The sequence below is a fragment of the Anabrus simplex genome, chromosome 2 (genome assembly GCF_040414725.1).
Source record: "Anabrus simplex isolate iqAnaSimp1 chromosome 2, ASM4041472v1, whole genome shotgun sequence".
Lineage (NCBI taxonomy): Eukaryota > Metazoa > Arthropoda > Insecta > Orthoptera > Tettigoniidae > Anabrus > Anabrus simplex.
Genome location: NC_090266.1, coordinates 147,931,761 through 147,952,261, shown reverse-complemented (window position 1 = coordinate 147,952,261; position 20,501 = coordinate 147,931,761).

Here is a 20,501-nt window from a genome sequence, read left to right as displayed (position 1 = left end):
AAAGATCAACTAAGAATCAGTGGATAACTCAGGAGATACTAGACCTGATTGATGAACGACGAAAATACAAGAATGCTAGAAATGAAGAGGGCAGAAAAGAATACAGGCGATTAAAGAATGAAGTGGATAGAAAGTGCAAGGTAGCTAAGGAAGAATGGCTGAAGGAGAAGTGCAAGGATGTCGAAGGCTGTATGGTCCTGGGAAAGGTAGATGCTGCATACAGGAAAATCAAGGAAACCTTTGGAGAAAGGAAATCTAGGTGCATGAATATTAAGAGCTCAGATGGAAAGCCACTTCTAGGGAAAGAAGACAAAGCAGGAAGATGGCAGGAGCATATCCAACAGTTGTATCAAGGTAACGATGTAGATAATTTCGTTCTGGAACATGAAGAGGCTGTTGATGCTGATGAAATGGGAGACCCAATTTTGAGGTCAGAGTTTGACAGAGCTGTGAGTGACCTAAATAGGAACAAGGCACCTGGAATTGATGATATTCCCTCTGAATTACTGACTGCCTTAGGAGAAACCAGCATGGTAAGGTTATTTCATTTAGTGTGCAAGATGTATGAGAATGGAGAAGTCCCATCCGATTTTCGGCAGAATGTTGTTATACCTATTCCCAAGAAAGCCGGTGCTGACAGGTGTGAAAACTACCGCACTATTAGTTTAGTATCTCATGCCTGCAAAATTTTAACACGTATTATTTACAGAAGAATGGAAAAACAAGTTGAAGCTGAGTTGGGGGAAGATCAATTTGGCTTCAGAAGAAATGTAGGAACACGTGAAGCAATCCTGACTTTACGTCTGATCTTAGAGGATCGAATCAAGAAGGACAAGCCCACGTACATGGCATTCGTAGATCTAGAAAAGGCATTCGATAATGTTGATTGGACCAGGCTATTTATGATTCTGAAGATGATAGGGATCAGATACCGAGAACGAAGAATTATCTACAACCTGTATAAAAATCAGTCTGCAGTGATAAGAATCGAGGGCTTTGAAAAAGAAGCAGCAATCCAGAAAGGAGTGAGGCAAGGCTGCAGTTTGTCCCCTCTCCTTTTCAATGTTTACATAGAACAGGCAGTAAAGGAAATCAAAGAGAAATTTGGAAAGGGAATCACAGTCCAAGGAGAGGAAATCAAAACCTTGAGATTTGCCGATGATATTGTTATTTTATCTGAGACTGCAGAAGATCTCGAGAAGTTGCTGAATGGTATGGATGAAGTCTTAGGTAAGGAGTACAAGATGAAAATAAATAAGTCCAAAACAAAAGTAATGGAGTGCAGTCGAACGAAGGCAGGTGATGTAGGGAATATTAGATTAGGAAACGAAGTCTTAAAGGAAGTAGATGAATATTGTTACTTGGGTAGTAAAATAACCAACGATGGCAGAAGTAAGGAGGACATAAAATGCAGACTAGCACAAGCAAGGAAGAGCTTTCTTAAGAAAAGAAATTTGCTCACTTCAAACATTGATATCGGAATTAGAAAGATGTTTTTGAAGACTTTTGTGTGGAGCGTGGCATTGTATGGAAGTGAAACATGGACGATAACTAGCTCAGAAAGAAAGAGAATAGAAGCTTTTGAAATGTGGTGTTATAGAAGAATGCTGAAGGTGAGATGGATAGATCGAATCACGAATGAAGAGATACTGAATCGAATTGGTGAGAGGAGATCGATTTGGCTAAATTTGACGAGAAGAAGAGATAGAATGATAGGACACATCTTAAGACACCCAGGACTTGTTCAGTTGGTTTTTGAAGGAAGTGTAGGTGGCAAGAACGGTAGGGGTAGACCAAGGTATGAATATGACAAACAGATTAGAGCAGATGTAGGATGCAATAGTTACGTAGAAATGAAAAGGTTAGCACAGGATAGGGTGGCATGGAGAGCTGCATCAAACCAGTCTATGGACTGATGACTCAAACAACAACATATAGATAACATTACTTTTTTGACAAGTTGCTTTACGTAACACCGTCACTGATTGGTTCTATGGCGACGATGGGATAGGAAAGGTTGGGAATGGGAAAGATTTATTATTATGACTATTATTATACATACATACAACTTCATTATAAACTCTTATGCCTTTCAGCGTTCAGTCTGCAAGTTTCTGTGAATTTACTAACCGCCGCCACAATCCTCTCTTTGTAACTACTCCTGTGACTACGTTTTGTTCTTTACCTCTTATCTTTAAACCGTTAGAAACTGAGTCTAACCATTGTCGTCTTGGTCTCCCTCTACTTCCCTTACCCTCCATAAAAGCGTCCATTATTCTCCTAGCTAATCTATCCTCCTCCATTCGCTTCACAGAACCCTACCACCGAAGTCGGTTTACGCGCACAGCTTCATCCATCGAATTCATTCCTAACTTATCCTTATCTCCTCATTATTATTATTATTATTATTATTATTATTATTATTATTATTATTATTATTATTATTATTTCATTAGTGTACAGTGGCAATAGAAATATTAAGGGAACCAAAACAGAAAATGTCAAATTTCTCGGTTAACATTCTCTGCCTCGAAACACTGTAGATTATAAAATGTATGCAAAATATAATTTCAATTTTTTAATATTTCGTGACTTTTTACCGTACTACGAAGAATAAAGGTTGCACTTATTGTATTACTTTTTAATAGACTTCTAAATATTTTCGGAAAAAGGAGCTCCATTTCAAAGGTGTACATAGCACAAGTTACGGGAACTACCATTCCATATCATTTAAATATCATATATTGTTACCGTTAAGGCTATGATGGTAGAAATATTCACGAATTAAAATTTCTCTGGCCAGAGAGAAGGAGTAGCCTTCAGGGTGGGGAATGAAAACTTGCTCAGAGAAACAAATTCATTTTTTTAGTGCTAAGTCCATTGACGCCGAACATCGGTGACATGGAAATATCGTTCAGTCGTCATGGTAACATGTAAACTAGCAATGATGGTCGTTGTTGTTGACGATATTCGGGCTCCATGGCTAAATGCTTAGCTTACTGGCCGTTGGTCACAAGAGTCCCAGGTTTGATTCCCGGGAGGGTCGGGAATGTTAACCATCATTGGTTAATTTCGCTGCCACGCGGGCTGGGTGTTAGTGTTGTCTTCATCATTTCATCCTCATCACGACGCTCAGGCCGCCTAAGGGCGTCAAATCAAAAGACCTGCACCTGGCGAGCCGAACATGTCCTCGGATACACCCGACACTAAAAGCCATACGCCATTACATTTCTTAATGTTCAACCGCGTGTTCATCAGTCTAGATTGATGAGGTAGAAAATGAAGGTGACCTTCAAAATGAGCAGGAAAACGTGAATAATAGAGTGACAGGGGAAGACGTCTGGAACCAGCAACTTCCTGAATTTACAGCTTGCCCCTTCGGACAAAGTGAGCTAATACAAAATATAATATAGATCTGCATTTGCTGTAAATTTATGTAGTGGTTGTTGTTGTTTGAGTCATAAGTACATAGACTGGTTTGATGCAGCCCTCCATGCCACCTATCCTGAGCTAACCTTTTCATTTCTACGTAACTGCTGCATCCTACATCTGCTCTAATCTGCTTGTCATATTCATACCTTGGACTACCCCTACCGTTCTTACCGCCCACACTTCCCCCCAAACCAACTGAACAAGTCCTGGGTGTCTTAAGATGTGTCCTATCATTCCATCTCTTTTTCTGGTCAAATTCAGCCAAATCGATCTTCTCTCACCAATTACATTCAGTATCCCTTCATTGGGGATTCGATCCATCCATCTCACCTACAGCATTCTTCTGTAACAGCACATTCACAAAGCTTCTATTTTCTTGCAGAGCTAGTTATCCTCCATGTTTCACTTTCATACAACGCCACGCTGCTGACGAAAGTCTTCAAAACCACCTTTCTAATTCCTATATCAGTGTTCGAAGTGAGTAAATTTATTTCGTTAAGAAAGGTCTTCCTTGCTTGTGCTAGTCTGCATTCTATGTTCTCCTTACTTCTCCATCGTTAGTTATTTTACTACACAAGTAACAATATTTATCCATTTCCTCTAAGACTTCCTTTCCTAATTTAATATTATACTGTAGGACTGCTCAAATACGTCATTCAAATACGCATTCCTACAGCGCGGTACAGTCAGGTTAAATTTCTTTTACAGAGCAGGATACGAAAATGGACACAACGAAAACTATTCTGATGGACTGCATATTCATATCGTCGCTTCACCGGTAAAATGTTGTAATCCACAAAGCTCTTCCTATCGATTATTCTCCTTAAGACTGGTCACGCCTCCCAGCCACATATGGATATGCAGCCCATCAGAACAATGACCGTTGTGTTCGTTTTCCTATGCCGACGAGTAACCGAAAATGAACCTAACATGTATTATACACTAGGAGTGCGCAAATACGTATTGCAAGCATGCATTCGTATAGTACGGTACAGTAAGGTTAATTTTCCTTTACAGACGGGCATAGGAAAATGAACACAACAAAATTTGTTCTGATGGACTGGATAACCATATGTGGCTGGGAGGCGTGACCAGCCTTAAGGAGAATAATCGATAGAAAGAGCTTTGTAAATTACAACCTTTTACCGGTGAAGCGACGATATGTGGCTGGGAGGCGCGACCGGTCTTAAGAAGAAGAATGTACTTTGACTGACAGAGCAAATGCAACACCAAGAAGGAGTGGTTCGAAAGGGATGAAAGTTGGGGAAAAAACAGAGACGGCACGGACGAATAATTGATGTTTATTTCAAACCGATATGCAGGTTACACAATGCGCACGGCATCGACTCAGTAGGATGTAGGACCACCGCGAGCGGCGATGCACGCAGAAACACGTCGAGGTACAGAGTCAATAAGAGTGCGGATGGTGTCCTGAGGGATGGTTCTCCATTCTCTGTCAACCATTTGCCACAGTTGGTCGTCCGTACGAGGCTGGGGCAGAGTTTGCAAACGGCGTCCAATGAGATCCCACACGTGTTCGATTGGTGAGAGATCCGGAGAGTACGCTGGCCACGGAAGCATCTGTACACCTCGTAGAGCCTGTTGGGAGATGCGAGCAGTGTGTGGGCGGGCATTATCCTGCTGAAACAGAGCATTGGGCAGCCCCTGAAGGTACGGGAGTGCCACCGGCCGCAGCACATGCTGCACGTAGCGGTGGGCATTTAACGTGCCTTGAATACGCACTAGTGGTGACGTGGAATCATACGCAATAGCGCCCCAAACCATGATGCCGCGTTGTCTAGCGATAGGGCGCTCCACAGTTATTGCCGGATTTGACTTTTCTCCACGCCGACGCCACACTCGTCTGCGGTGACTATCACTGACAGAACAGAAGCGTGACTCATCGGAGAACACGACGTTCCGCCATTCCCTCATCCAAGTCGCTCTAGCCCGGCACCATGCCAGGCGTGCACGTCTATGCTGTGGAGTCAATGGTAGTCTTCTGAGCGGACGCCGGGAGTGCAGGCCTCCTTCAACCAATCGACGGGAAATTGTTCTGGTCGATATTGGAACAGCCAGGGTGTCTTGCACATGCTGAAGAATGGCGGTTGACGTGGCGTGCGGGGCTGCCACCGCTTGGCGGCGGATGCGCCGATCCTCGCGTGCTGACGTCACTCGGGGTGCGCCTGGACCCCTCGCACGTGCCACATGTCCCTGCGCCAACCATCTTCGCCACAGGCGCTGCACCGTGGACACATCCCTATGGGTATCGGCTGCGATTTGACGAAGCGACCAACCTGTCCTTCTCAGCCCGATCACCATACCCCTCGTAAAGTCGTCTGTCTGCTGGAAATGCCTCCGTTGACGGCGGCCTGGCATTCTTAGCTATACACGTGTCCTGTGGCACACGACAACACGTTCTACAATGACTGTCGGCTGAGAAATCACGGTACGAAGTGGGCCATTCGCCAACGCCGTGTCCCATTTATCGTTCGCTACGTGCGCAGCACAGCGGCGCATTTCACATCATGAGCATACCTCAGTGACGTCAGTCTACCCTGCAATTGGCATAAAGTTCTGACCACTCCTTCTTGGTGTTGCATTTGCTCTGTCAGTCAGTGTATATGAAGAGCATTGTGGGATACGAGGTTTTGCCGGCGCAGCTTAAAAGTAACGCGTTGTAAATTCAGAGCGTGCTCTGAATATCAGACGGAACTCCCCTGCAACTCAGTCTCATATCCGAAATACACTAACTGAGGTCCGGAAATTTGAGCGGTACACATCAACCCATCCCAGGTCACGCTTTATGTGAGTCCCGGCCAAGCATACAGTATGGTACACACTACGTGCATGTTGCTTCTTGTCACGTAAAATAAATTAAAATAGTAGGCTATACGGTAATTATTAAATTAAAATGAATAGGACCTACTCTTGGCAAGACATTTAAAAGCAACCGATTTCACAAAATCTCAAGATATTACTTCTTGACGCACATTGGAAACCTTAGCCATGATCGCGGGCCGTACTTTTAAACAGCCCAATTTACGTAAAAATTCCCCAAATAGAACAGAGGTACCAGTATGAAATAACATGCATAGTTCAACTGAAATGAAGATTAATAATTTTAATTGCTTAAAACACTATTTTTCTATTTTTCAGCAGTATAAAACAGTGAAATATGAAAGGTCAGTTAAAAACAATTGCTGGTTGGTAGTCATTAAAAAGATACTGATTTCACAAATTCTAGGCAGAACAGCAGTCTAATACTGTATTTGTCCATGTGTGCTCTAATGAAGTCTTCTTTTACTAGTATGATCACTGTGAATTCAGGTCATAACTTCCAGAAACAACCTACAAAGGTCAGGTAACGGATGAATTTGTGCAGCTAAATGAGATAAAGTATTAGAATTTACGAGCAATTATTTAGAAGAACGGAAGGTGTGAACGTTACAGTGCGCTAGTAAAACAGGTCACATTGAAATAACCCAGAGTTTCAATACTAAAAAGGAGAGGCTATGGCGGATGGGTAACCGATCCGATCCACCTTCGGTACACCTGTACGACATGATCAGGAGTATAACAGGTGCAAACAGTAAGGTGCAATTCTCCACCGTTTCCGAGAAAGCTATGTTTGCGAAAAAGAGTACGAGCTCGTGACGCAGCGGCAAGAGCTCCTCTTGGTAAGCGTGGGTTCGCTGGATCGAATGCCGCCGTTGGACGATTTTTTCAAATATTTCACATCTCTCTCAGATGAAGGTGTCTTCAATAATTATAATGTCCGCCTCTGTGGTGTAGTGGTTAGTGTGATTAGCTGCCACCTCCGGAGGCCCGGGTTCGATTCCCGGCCCTGCCACGAAATTTGAAAAGTTGTATGAGGGCTGGAACGGGGTCCACTCAGCCTAGGGAGGGCAAATGAGTATAGGTGGGTTCGATTTCCACCTCAGCCATCCTGGAAGTGGTTTTCCGGTGGTTTCCCACTTCTCCTCAGGCAAATGCCGCGATGGTACCTAACTTAATGCCACGGCCGCTTCCTTCCCACTTCCTTGTCTATCCCTTGCAATCTTCCCTTCCCCCCTGCAAGGCTCCTGTTCAACATAACAGGTGCGGCCGCCTGGGCGTGGTACTGGCCAACCTCCCCAGTTATATCCCCGATCCAAAGTCTGAAACTGCAGGACACTGCCCATGAGGCGGTAGAGGTGGGATCCCTCGCAAAGTCCGAGGGAAAAACCGACCCTGGAGGGTAATCAGATAAAGAACAACAAGAAGAATTATAATTTATTGGAATTGATTCGAAAATGAGCAAGCGCCATAGCCTCCCTTGTAAAACCCTTCTTGGACTGACTCAGACGGTAGAGCGCTGGCTTTCTGCACCCAGATTGGCTCGCTCGATCCAAGCTCAGTTCCTTGATAACGGTGCTGAAATACGTCAGCTTCGTGTCAGTAGATTTCCCGCCACGTAAGAGAACTGCGGGACAAGTAATTTTGCAAATATTATTATTAATAATAATAATAATAATAATAATAATAATAATAATAATAATATCCACCTCTGTGGTGTACTGGTTAGTGTGATTAGCTGCCACCCCGGAGGCCCGGGGTCGATTCTAGGCTCTGCCACGAAATTTGAAAAGTGGTACGAGGGTTGGAACGGGGTCATTCAGCCTCGGGAGGTCAAATGAGTATAGGTGGGTTCGATTCCCACCTGAGCCATCCTGGAAGTGGTTTTCCGTGGTTTCCCACTTCTCTTCCAGGCAAATAACACGATCATACCTAACTTAAGGCCACGACCACTTCCTTCCCTGCCGGGCGAGTTGGCCGTGCGGTTAAGGGGAGCTCAGCTGTGAGCTTGCACCCGGGAGACAGTGGGTTAGAACCCCACTGTCGGCAGCCCTGAAGATGGTTTTCCGTGGTTTCCCATTTTCAAACCAGGCAAATGCTGGGGCTGTACCTTAAGTAAGGCCACGGCCGCTTCCTTCTCATTCCTAGATCTTTCCTATTCCATCGTCGCCATAAGACCCATCTGTGTTGATGCGACGTAATGCAAATAACAGAAAAACTTCCTTCCCTCTTCCTTCTCTATCCCTTCCAATCTTCCCATGACACTGCCCTTCCTTGAGGCGGTAGAGGTGGGATCCCTCGCTAAGTCCGAGGTAAAAGCCAACCCTGGAGGGTAAACAGATTAAGAAAGAAAGAAAGAATAATAATCATAATAATTCATCTATCTTCACTGTACACCAGGGGTTTCCAATTTGTTAGGGCCCGGGGGCCACACTGTAAACCTCAGGCATGGTCGAGGGCCGCATTTTAATAATAGGCCAAATTTCGTAAAATTCCGGATATAGAGCAGAGGTACCACTATGAAATATCATGCATAGTTCAATGAAGGTTTAATAATTGTAATTGCTTAAGCACAATTTTACAATTGCATAAAAGAGTGAAATTAAAAATAAACACTTTTATACCCAGGGCAATTGAATTTGGAAAAAGAGTACCCAACAATGTCAGTTCATCTGAATTAATATTTGACAAATGATAAAATGTTTTAAAAATTACCGGGGGACAAACTGAAATTAATAATGAAGTCAAAACAAATACCAGCAATGTAGGCCTCCTTCCACGAGAACTTCCCCGAAAACGTCTTGGAGGGTGCAGCGCTGTGTACCAGCCAGTACTACCAATGAGGGAGGCCATGGCGTGCACTGCGCTGCTTGGGTATATAATTTTGTATTTCCATTTTATTATTATTATTTCTTAGAACGCTTTGTAAGCCGCCTCTGTGGTGTAGTGGTTAGTGTTATTAGCTGCCACCCCCGGAGGCCCGGGTTCGATTCCCGGCTCTGCCCCGAAATTTGAAAAGTGGTACGAGGGTTGAAACGAGGTCCACTCAGCCTGGAGAGGTCAACTGAGTAGAGGTGGTGTACCGTACCCACGAGTAAGAACCCTCTAGGGCGATGCCTCCATTTTCTGATTAAACATCCGACTAACTCAGGGTTGGGCAGAGAAGTGGGTTGATTGTCGAGGGTAAGTCTAAATTTCGAAGTTTATCACTTCTCTATAAGTATATAAATAATAATAATAATGGAGGTTTATCTCGAATGAGAAGCACTGATTTGGGCTAAGATTTTATTCCATAAAATAACCCCGAATCATACTATCACAAAGTAAATCCAAATAATAAAACGAGTATGAAATTTGCATTGAAATAAAATTGAAATAAATATGGACAACAAGCGCTAATTACGCAAAACAAATGAATGTTAAAATGAAAGTTCAAAATCACAACATTAAAACATGTGTGAACTTCAAAATAATTTCACATTATTGTCCAATGTTCATGTTCGTATTCGTATGGAGTAGCACGATTTTAAGAATCACTATCATACGGATTGAAATTCAGGGAAGTTGCCGCAATAGTTATCCTTAAACGAAAATTAAGACACAATGGGACCTGATATGAACTACGAAAAATACTAGTGGCATTTCCCTACGCTATATTTACAATAATCACAATATAACTAAAATATCTCAAATATTTGCATTGGATCAGGAAGGGGAAAACTTATATACTACACTGACTCGACGTGAAACGCGGTTCACCAAAGGATCTAGTAATAACTAGATTGACCACAAACATTCACTCAGCACTCGGGCTGTTCCCCATTAAACAACATGACAACATATCAAAACAACATGAAATTTCACAAAACACCATCCTGTAAGAGGAAAACAAATAATATACTTTAATAAACACATGGAAAGCAATGCGAAACATTGCGTTCCTCTGCTGCATTTGGGCACCGGATAGTGCCTTCCATCTGTCATATATTTCCTGCTTTGCTGTGGGCTGAAAAGAAATGTTAAAACTCAATACTGCTCTGGGGACTTTGTCACTGTTTCGACAAGATTGTATTACGGAAACAACATATCTCATTTCGCACTGTCTGTATAACCACGGCTGATAAACTAACTTGTAAGGCGAGCTCGTATATCAACATGAGTTCGGAGATTCACATACACTTTCGTACTTCTTGCCAGCATGCTACTAAATTCAACACACACATCATATTCATTGGCTTGACATTAATTTCTCGTTAGTTCTGATTCTCAATAATCTCTCAGAAGACAATCACAGGCCTATTCTCGTTGCACACAATTCTTATAACATCATCAGGCATGCAATCTGCCTGCATAATCAATTTCATATTTCAACATGCCTTAAATTATCTTGTATATCTTATAATCTCATCAGCCTTTCTCATTATAAATCAGGATTCGATTCCCTCTCAAATCATTGTACAAAACATTTTCCAACCCACATTAGAAGAATCTTTCCTAGTCAACTGTGCATATACAGCTCCACACGTGTCACAGCTCCTGAAATATATGCGTCATGCAACCTATCTGTCACTAACCTTTCTAAATGGAAAAATTAAATTTAGTCTCAACGCCGCGAGTGTTTAACTCGGAAAGTGGATGATCTTGGCAACCTAATCCTTCTATCTCTAACATACAAAAACATAGGAATAACCTTAGGCTAGGTAACATGCATACTTGTAACTAATACAGCAAAATAAATCCTAACATCTCCCTCAATATCTCATCTGACTAAGTAAAAGAAATATAGAGAAATCATGCGATCCTCTCCTATCCATATTTACGGCATCACAAACGTAAAATGAACACATGCCGTCCGGCAAAAATTACATTAAAGGAAATCCCTACACTAAGCCTCACTAGTATTCATCGTAATTCATATAACATGCCATTTAATTAAAACATGCGCCTTATCTTGGCAACTCCCTGGACATCGGTAGCAGTTCACATCCCTGCTACGGTGGTGCTCTAATCCAACTTCAACACGTTTTCAACACATGGAAGCAATCTTCTTTTCTTCTAAAGACGGTGCCATCTTCTTGATGTAAGTTCCTGTACAGTGCAACACACAAGACGTCTAGTAAATACCTCTTCACCCCTCTCCGTGCACGTGCAGAACAAACCCTTTTGTCAGCTGTAAATTTAGGCCAACTTTAGTATAACAGCACAAACACACGTAAGTTTCACTAAACACAATTTTAGGGTTTAAATACAGTCATTTAGAGCGGCTCGCGGTTCGATACGAAAGTCCTTCGCGATACACGACCGACCCGTAAGTACAGTGCGGATGAGCGCCTCTCACTCAATCACCAGTCTGCGGCTGACATTACCGTCTATTACTTTAGAATAAGAGTTTGCGACATAGCGCAATTGGCAATTTATCACTGCACCCAGTTTACTCAGCACTCTTCACAAATAAATGTACTGTTTTTGGTCGATAAGACCTTACACTGTTAGATTTCTGCCCACGTGGCAGCATTCGCGCACAGATAAAAGAGAGGTATAGAACGATGTTCACTTCACGGCAACTCACACAATAAGAAGGACGCCCCCGATGAGTGGGACGCTTAAGTAACATAGCCAACGCCGTTCTAGCTAGGGGATTCCCCATACGTTCAATTATTCAACCAATTAGCGTGCTTGTTACCCACAATGACTTTGATATTTATTAAAATTAACAACAGACACACTCCTGTTGACTTAATAACGACTCAGATAATTGCTATAACGTATTCCTTATTATTTCTCACTCTCAGATCTGTGGAAAACCCATCAACTAACAGAACTGACTTCTCTATATCAGTGCACTCTTCACACAGATATCCATGTTGGTCAACCTGGGATTTTAATTCTGCGCGGTCCAGAATTCATATTAGCCACACCCTCGCTTCCTAATTGGCTGAACACTCCTCATGGCCAACGAATTCTACACGTGCCGAGATGTGTTAACTCCTGGTAAAGCTGAACATTTCCCACGGTTGCAAGGAACCTTCGCGCAACATACAGCGACATTACGTCTCCATGGACTCCCGGTCTCAACTGTACTGTAATCTGCTACTTTTCCAATGCCTGACAGAAATCCACCTCGATATAATTATTTAATATGGAAAATATGTGTCTGATTGTCTCTTATGGGCCGTCAGGGTACGGCTCAGTGGGTTCGATTCCCACCTCAGCCATCCTGGAAGTGGTTTTCCGTGGTTTCCCACTTATCCTCCAGGCAAATGCCGGGATGGTACCTAACTTAAGGCCACAGCCGCTTCTTTACCTCTTCCTTGTATATCCCTTCCAATCTTCCCATCCCCTCGCAAGGCCTCTGTTCAGCATAGCAGGTGAGGCCGCCTGGGCGAGATACTGGTCATCCTCCCCAGTTGTATCCCCCATCCCAATGTCTCAAGCTCCAGGACACTGCCCTTGAGGCGGTAGAGGTGGGATCCCTCGCTGAGTCCGAGGGAAAGCCAACCCTGGAGGGTAAACAGATTAAGAAAGAAAGAAGAACGCTTTTTATAAAGATTAAGAAACTGCGAACATCTAAGCGAAGCCTACAGCAGTCTCGACAATCCACTCGCACTATCGCAGGTCAACTTCTCCAGCTAGCTTTGTTCCCTCGCCGGCGCGAAAGAGGGCTACCCCAGCGAAACATAAGTCGCTTGGTTGACGCATTACTTACAGCTTCCTTGGCCTGGGAGCGGGGCGGTGCTGTGGGCCCTCTCCCGGCAGCAATTTTTAGGCGACAGGCCACCTAGCTTAGGTAAGGGATGTTAGTTTTAATACTTGAAACTCCAAGTGTTCAGAGCCACACATTAGAGACTACAAGAAAATTATCAACATGTTAACAGTATAGCCACTTGCACATCATCTTGCTAATAAAAATAGAGGCAGTTTATGAAATCAACTGTAATATAGGATATATTTTATTTTTGGATTTCGGCATGTATAAAGTTATTATGAGCTATTCACTGATGGCACGTGTAGAGTGTGTGTTCCGATAGCCGCAGAAAAATATTTAGGTTGCCTAGCATGAACACAGAATTAAGCCTGAAGTAAAAGATTTTTGTATAGTGGTATATAGTCAAGTTTTGTAGTGTTCCTCTTGGATTATAGGTGAAGTTTTCGTGAGTTCTGTGCCATTCTTCATGAGTATAACGTATACTTCGTGATGCACGTTGATGCACGTATACTCAGTAAGCGAGTGAAAATATAGAACTTCTGCGACGGTAAAATATCAGATAAATTTTGCTGATTCTGTTTGGGTTACGTTTTTAAGTCGAAAACAAATATTTAGTCCCAGTGCATTTTTGTGAAAACTATGACTGTACTAAGAAATCACGAAGCGTCACCGGGTGAAACTCTAAGTAGGTCCTACATTGTTTAAAATCTGCTCTAGATTAAGTTATGATGGTGTCGTCACTGCCGTGACTATCAATTTGGAAATATGTGCGAGTGTGTTGTAGAAAATATTCTTGAAAGACCTTTCTCAGGTAGACCTTTCCACGGAAAATGAAGCCTTATAAAATGGCAATGTTGACTTTAGAGTGTAGTGGGGCTACGATTGCTTACATTAAAAAACATTTTTGCAGCTTGTGTAACGAATGTGTTCACCGCACGCCACTGGAGAGAAGAACCAAGAACTGAAACCGCTTCTTTCACCAATGGCAATAAAAGAATTTCTTGGTATCCATTGCATGCTACGTCGCATAAAATGACCACAGTGAGGTTGGCATAGAGTTCAAGAATTGGTATGGATCTCATAGCCATGTGTATAATGGTTAAGACCTAGCACTGGCATATACGAGGGCTCTTTTTCCACCGAAGTTTTTATTTGAATTTTTAAAATCAAAAAATAATATATTCAGCCCAAATGAATTCTTAAAAACAGGAAATAACATTAAAGAATTAATTAGTTATGGCTCGGGTCTATAAAGGTTATAAACATTAATACATTTTTGAACGAGATGTGAAATATTTTTTGTAAGTTTTCTTCACAATTCTTAAAAAGCTTTTAAAGCCCTCGCGGACCAACATTCGGAAACCCCTGCTGTAGGCTGTTATGCCTTTCAGCGTTCAGTCTGAAAGCCTCTGTGTTTAACTATGCGCCTCAACAATTTGCAGCTATATCTGCTGCCTCGACTCCGCTTAACATTAAGTCCCTAAGAAACGAGGACTACTGCTGCTTTCATCTCCTCTACTTCTCGCACCCTTCATGCCCGAGTGCATTGTCGTAAGTAACGTATCCTCCAACATTCGCCTTACAAGACCTCATCACCGAAGTCGATTTTTGCTTACAGCTTCACCCATCGAGTTTATTCATAATGTAGCCTCCATCTCCCCATTTCGAGTACCCTTCTTCCGTTGTTTCCACCTGTTTTTACCAGCAATCATTCTCGCTACTTTCATGGATTTTACTTCTAACTTACGAATACTGCCCTACTAAGCACAGAAGGGGGTAACTGCTAAATTTCTACTTCCGAGATATTCAGACTTTCACATTTCATTTTATGCTGCTTGCAATTTTACCACAAATGGCGTAAACCTGTCTCCGGGATAGTACTTTTATACGATCTTATTGTTATTTTACACTGAATTGTGATTCAGATTCGTTAGTGAAGGAAACGTACTTACGACTTTACATTTTATGGTAAGTTATAAATATTCTAAGCTAAAAGGTAACTACAAAGTAAATTAAAAATAAGTCCGCCTCTGTGGTGTAGTGCCTAACGTGATTATCTGCCACCGCTGGAGGCCCAGGTTCGATTCCCGCCTCCACCACGAAATTTTAAAAGTGGTACGAGGGCTGGAACGGGGTCCACTCAGCCTCTGGAGGTCAACTGAGTAGAGGTGGGTTCGATTCCCACCTCATCCATCCTCGAAATGGTTTTCTGTGGTTTCCCACTCCTCCTCCAGGCAAATGCCAAGATGGTACCTAACTTAAGGCTACGGCCGCTTCCTTACTCTTCCTTGTCTATCCCATCCACTCTTCCCATACCCCATGCAAGGTCCCTGTTCAGCAAAGCAGGTGAAGCCGCCTGGGCGAGGTACTGGTCCTCCTCCCCAGTTTTATCCCCAACCCAAATTATCACGTTCGAGGACACTGCCCTCGAGGCGGTAGAGGTGGGATCCTCCGCTGAGTCCGAGGGAAATTCTGACCATGGAGGGTAAACAGATTAAGAAAGAAAGAAAGAAAGAAATTAAAAATAATTGGTTTGTAGGCAGTAACAAGAATGATTTTACAAATTATAGGCGGAACATCAGTCCATTATTGGTTTTCTAATGCTGTTTACTCGGGGCGTCGACCTAAGAAGATCTTTTGCCGCTACTTTGCACCATATGTTGTGAACCTGCGTGTATTTGGAAATGTCGGAAGTGCGAAGTGTTGAATATGTGGAAAGGAACATTAAGGACGACACAAACACCCAGGCCCCAGGACAGGGATATTAATCATTTAGAATTAAAAACCTCTGGCCCGGCCGGGAATCGAACCTGGGGCCGCTAGGCGACAGGCGGACGCGTTACCGCCTACACGGCGGTGCCAGACAGTCCATTATTGTACTTGACAATTTGTGCTGTAATGAAGTCTTCTTTTACTAGTGTGATCACTGCGAATTCAGTTCATAACATCCAGAAACGAAAGTGGTAACTAAATCCCAGAATTTTTTGTTCATGTCTATCCTCCTGCCTTCATCAATAACGTCTCTACACTTTTTCTTACAATTTTTCACGCAGTCTGGTCTGACTGGTACTGCAACATGTTCCACTAAAACCATAAAGTTTTATTAAAGTTATAAAAGATAATTAAGAAGCTAAAAATAAACTGTAAATAAACAGGTTCCATTAAAACTCTGAAGTCTTAGTAACATTATGAAATATAAAAAAGCTGACATATTACAGCATTATGAAATAAACTACACCGATTCATTTCCAGCACTTTTTCATTTTGTATGATGCACAGCCGATTAAACGTACATTTGCAGAAGCCTTGTTCATGTTCTGCACATCTTCAGGATCAATAGCTTCGCCTGTTGCATTGGGCAAGTCTGTCCAGAACTGTAACCTGTTTTTCGGAATAACATCACTATAATTTTCAATAAGATTTGAGATAATATCATCACGCTTTTTTAAAGAATCAATTCCTACTATTTTACGTCTTACTCCAGCCATGCTTATACAAGACGGAAAGAATAAAGTGTTTCTGCAAATTCTTACTTAAATCCCATAATTTTGTGTTTATGTCTACCCTCCTCTCTTCATCAATAACGTCTTTATCATTTTCCTTACAGTTTTTACATGCAGCCTGATCTGACTGAATGCTCATATTTTCGCTTCTTATGTTTTAATTCGTCACTGTTCTGGCAAAAGGTTATATCTCACAATGCTCTTCCCATCCTTTATTTTCCTTAAGACTGGTCACGCCTCTCAGCCACATATGGATATGCAGACCATAAGAACAATATTCGTTGTGTTCATTTTCCTTTGCTTCACTTATTTACTCATACCTACAGTAATGTTCATTTTCCTTTATACGTAACCATAGGAAAATGACTGCATATAAATATGTGGCTGGAATATGATGGAATATGATTGGGACATACGAGGTTTTAAAAGAAAACATGCGATATCAGTATGTAACTGGGAAGCGCTACAAGTCTTAAGGAAAATAATGTATAGGAAGAGCATTGTGAGAAATAATCTTTTGCCCAAACAGCGATGAATTCTTCCCTTTCCGCACCGTTGTACTTAAATTTTCGTCTCTTCCTTTTCTATCCACTTTTTGGTCACGTCTCACAGTACTTCGTTTACATCTCTCTGTCCAACATCTTCAGATTTATCTGTCTTATTGTCCGTCTTCAACCTCCAGTAAACTTTTACTTCTTTGGTACTGTTGCTGGTACTTCATTCACAAATTCCGTAATATTTTCTTCTTCTTCTTCTTCTTCTTCTTCTTCTTCTTCTTCAATGTCAGAGCTCTGGATTATTATTCCGCGTTAAATCACCGCATTCTTCATTTACATCTGTATGCAAGTTTTCAATATTGCTGTAATTATCTGTGTTAAAGCTCTGGATTATTATTTCTGAATTCCGCGTTAAATCACTCCATTCTTCATTTCGATGGCTTTCTTTTAAACCTCGTACGTCTCAGTGCTCTTCCTACCCATTATATTTCTTAAGACTGGTCACGCCTCTCAACCACATATTTATATGCAGTCCATGAGAACAACTTTCCTTGTGTTCATTTTCCTATGACAGTGTGGAAAGGAAAATGAACCTTAAACACATTATACTTTAGGAGGACGTAAGGTACCCATGCAAACAACATCCCTACAACACGGTATGGTAAGGTCTATTTTCCTTTACAATGTGGCATAGGAAAATGAACACAACGAAAATTATTCTGATGGGCAAGTTATAAATATTTGGCTGGGAGGCGTGACCAGTCTTAAGGAATATAATGGGTAGGAAGAGAATTCGGACATACGAGGTTTTAAAAGAAAACCATCGATTTAGTTCTATCTGCAAGTTTTCATGAGGTGCACTGTTAAGTTGCGATTCCTCTTCAATGGATGCTTCCTCACACATCAAGAGAGCAAGATCTGAAATCGTCTGCTTCCGACTCATTCTGAAGTAATCAGAATGAAAATATACTACTATTTTCCCTTATGCAATAACTGAAGCAATACATTTCAGGTCACTTGTTTAATATTGCTTACATACTTGGAAAGATTCCCACTAATTGTAAAGAACGTCCTTCAAAATATTCATAAAAGCAGACTTGTTTGAACAGTTAACACTCACTGCCACTCATACAGTAAACTCATCAACAATGCTTAACTAATTATTAAGCCATAAAAGCAGCAAGTGCACAATTGTAAGCCAATTTTACTGTATCTACTGCAGATACAACTATAAGTATCCAATGCTTAGTTACAGAGATCACACCCGTAGATACCCCGGAATTTATATTGTGAATTAAGCCATTTGGAATGCTGATATGGCCTCTGCACCTTAGTATTAGATGAAAATTGATAGTAGGTGTACCGAGTGGTACACCTCTACGCCGCACGTTTAAATCTTCCGCCTTAAAGTACTCCTCTACTGGATAAACAGTGAACCTGAAACTGGACCAACTTAAATGTTTCCTCTGAAGATGTCACTGTGTGAATTTCGACTTGTTTTTGTTTACTATTTATCAAGAAGTTTGGACATTCTTTCATAGATGTCACTGCCGAAAAAACTATGATCATGCACCCTGGTGCGAAGTGAAGAAACTTTCTTGAAGAAATTTTGTATTCATAATTTTGTTCTTTACTAAATTTCGTTCATTCAGTTGTGGGTTGGCAATATTTATCTTTCTTTCCGCCAGTTTTGAATCTAGCCAATCCAGAATTTTTGTAATTAATTTCTAACCAATCACTGGCTTCTTCTTCGTTATGATGTGTAACTTTAAACTAACTATAGAAGTGAGAAGGTGTGGCTTTATTATTCATGAAAGGTCTCGAACTTTCCCCGAGGGTTTATAAACCGCTGATTTTCACGTCTCGTGGCCACTTGATTAACATCTAACCTAGTGTATGGACGTGTAGCAGGAGGCGGGAAGCGCCTCTTTCATCTGACAGCAGGTCTTCAGCAAGGTAATGGCCTTTTAACACATCTATTTCTTGCTAGCTCAGCAGTTTAACCCGTGGGTAAGGTCCGAAACCTTTACTATGTAACCTAAATTCCTAAATATGTAATTTTCTGCCGGCTTATGTAAAAACTTAATTAAATTTGTACCTGGAATTCGGGGATGGAGAGTGATTTACCCTCTCGAGCTCCCCTTCATTTTGGTTTGAGGTGACTACGTTTTGGTAACTGAATTTTTCTCTTCCGTAACGTTTAAATTTCCTCCTTATACAAGTCACCTCCATAGTTTGGGAATAGCCCCTGTTTCGTTGGCCTAGGGCCTCTTAGGTTTTAAGAATATATGTGTAGGAGTGCAAATACTCGCCTCCATTCCTTTTGGTTTTTCGGGCCATTTACTTAACCTGTTCATTTTCTACTAAGGCCCAGTAGGTTGGGTACGAGGTACCCCCGTTTCATTTTTGTAAGTTGTGCCTTGTTGGCAGGCTATTGTAAAGTCTGCTATTGCCTTGAAGAGGCTTGAAAAACTGAGAGCGCGTCAGCTCTTTTCTTGTGTGGTAAAAGTGCCTCTGGGGGGCCTGATATTGTAATTTGGAGCAAGTGCTCCGTGAATGAAGGGGTTTTCTGCCCTTGGAAGTATTGTGCTTGGTATATTCGAGCTAGGAGCTCAAGGGAATTATAAAGCGAGGGGCGCAAGGCCCAGAATTGTTCTGAATCTTGTCTTTTCCTGGTCTTGTACCTGATTGTCGGCTATTTGCTGACTTGTTATTATTTGTTAAGTTTGGAAATTCTATGTGAAAATTGTTAAGTTTTGTCATTTTCGAAAATATAACCTTTAATGAAATTTTTATCCATATCTCGGCTTTGTAGTTAGACCCATTCACCCCGGCACCTTCTTTCACCTCTGATAGTCCACCAAACCACGGTATCAGTAGGAATCACTTGGTGTCCATAACTATTGTTTTAAATTGCAGTTACCCCTTTTGTGCTTAGCTTTCAGTCGGTAATGAATGCTCACTTTTTCGAACCTTTAAATCTGAAATAACAATATTCAACTAAGAGATGTGAAGCAAGCAAGTAAAGTCTCCTTTGCACATATGAAAGACTGTGCATTTAAGAGTTATTTCTAACAAATGCATGTTTCTACATTGCTTAAATCAACCACTCACCCAATTAAATTGAGCATACCTCACATGTTGATCGGCTGATAACCCAAGTTATTATAACAGTTGTAGTGGCTGGCTTGTCTCTAAGTTAATGAACACCTTCATTGAAGAAATATATTGGAGAAATACGACTTATCGATGATACAACCGAGTATTATAGTGTTAGAAGCTTGAAAAGAGGTGCAGCAAATATAATATGAACATTCATTTTACCTTCCACCAGGCACAATACTCAATGCCACATCAACGGGCGCAAAAGGATCGGCAAGATACTGGACAAATACGACATAAAAACTATCTATAAACCTCACCGGAAGCTAGCCCGTTATCTACCACCAGTAAAAGACACAATAGAATTACAGGCCCCTGGAGTATATCACACTGAATGTAGTTGCGGAGCCTGTTATGTTGGTG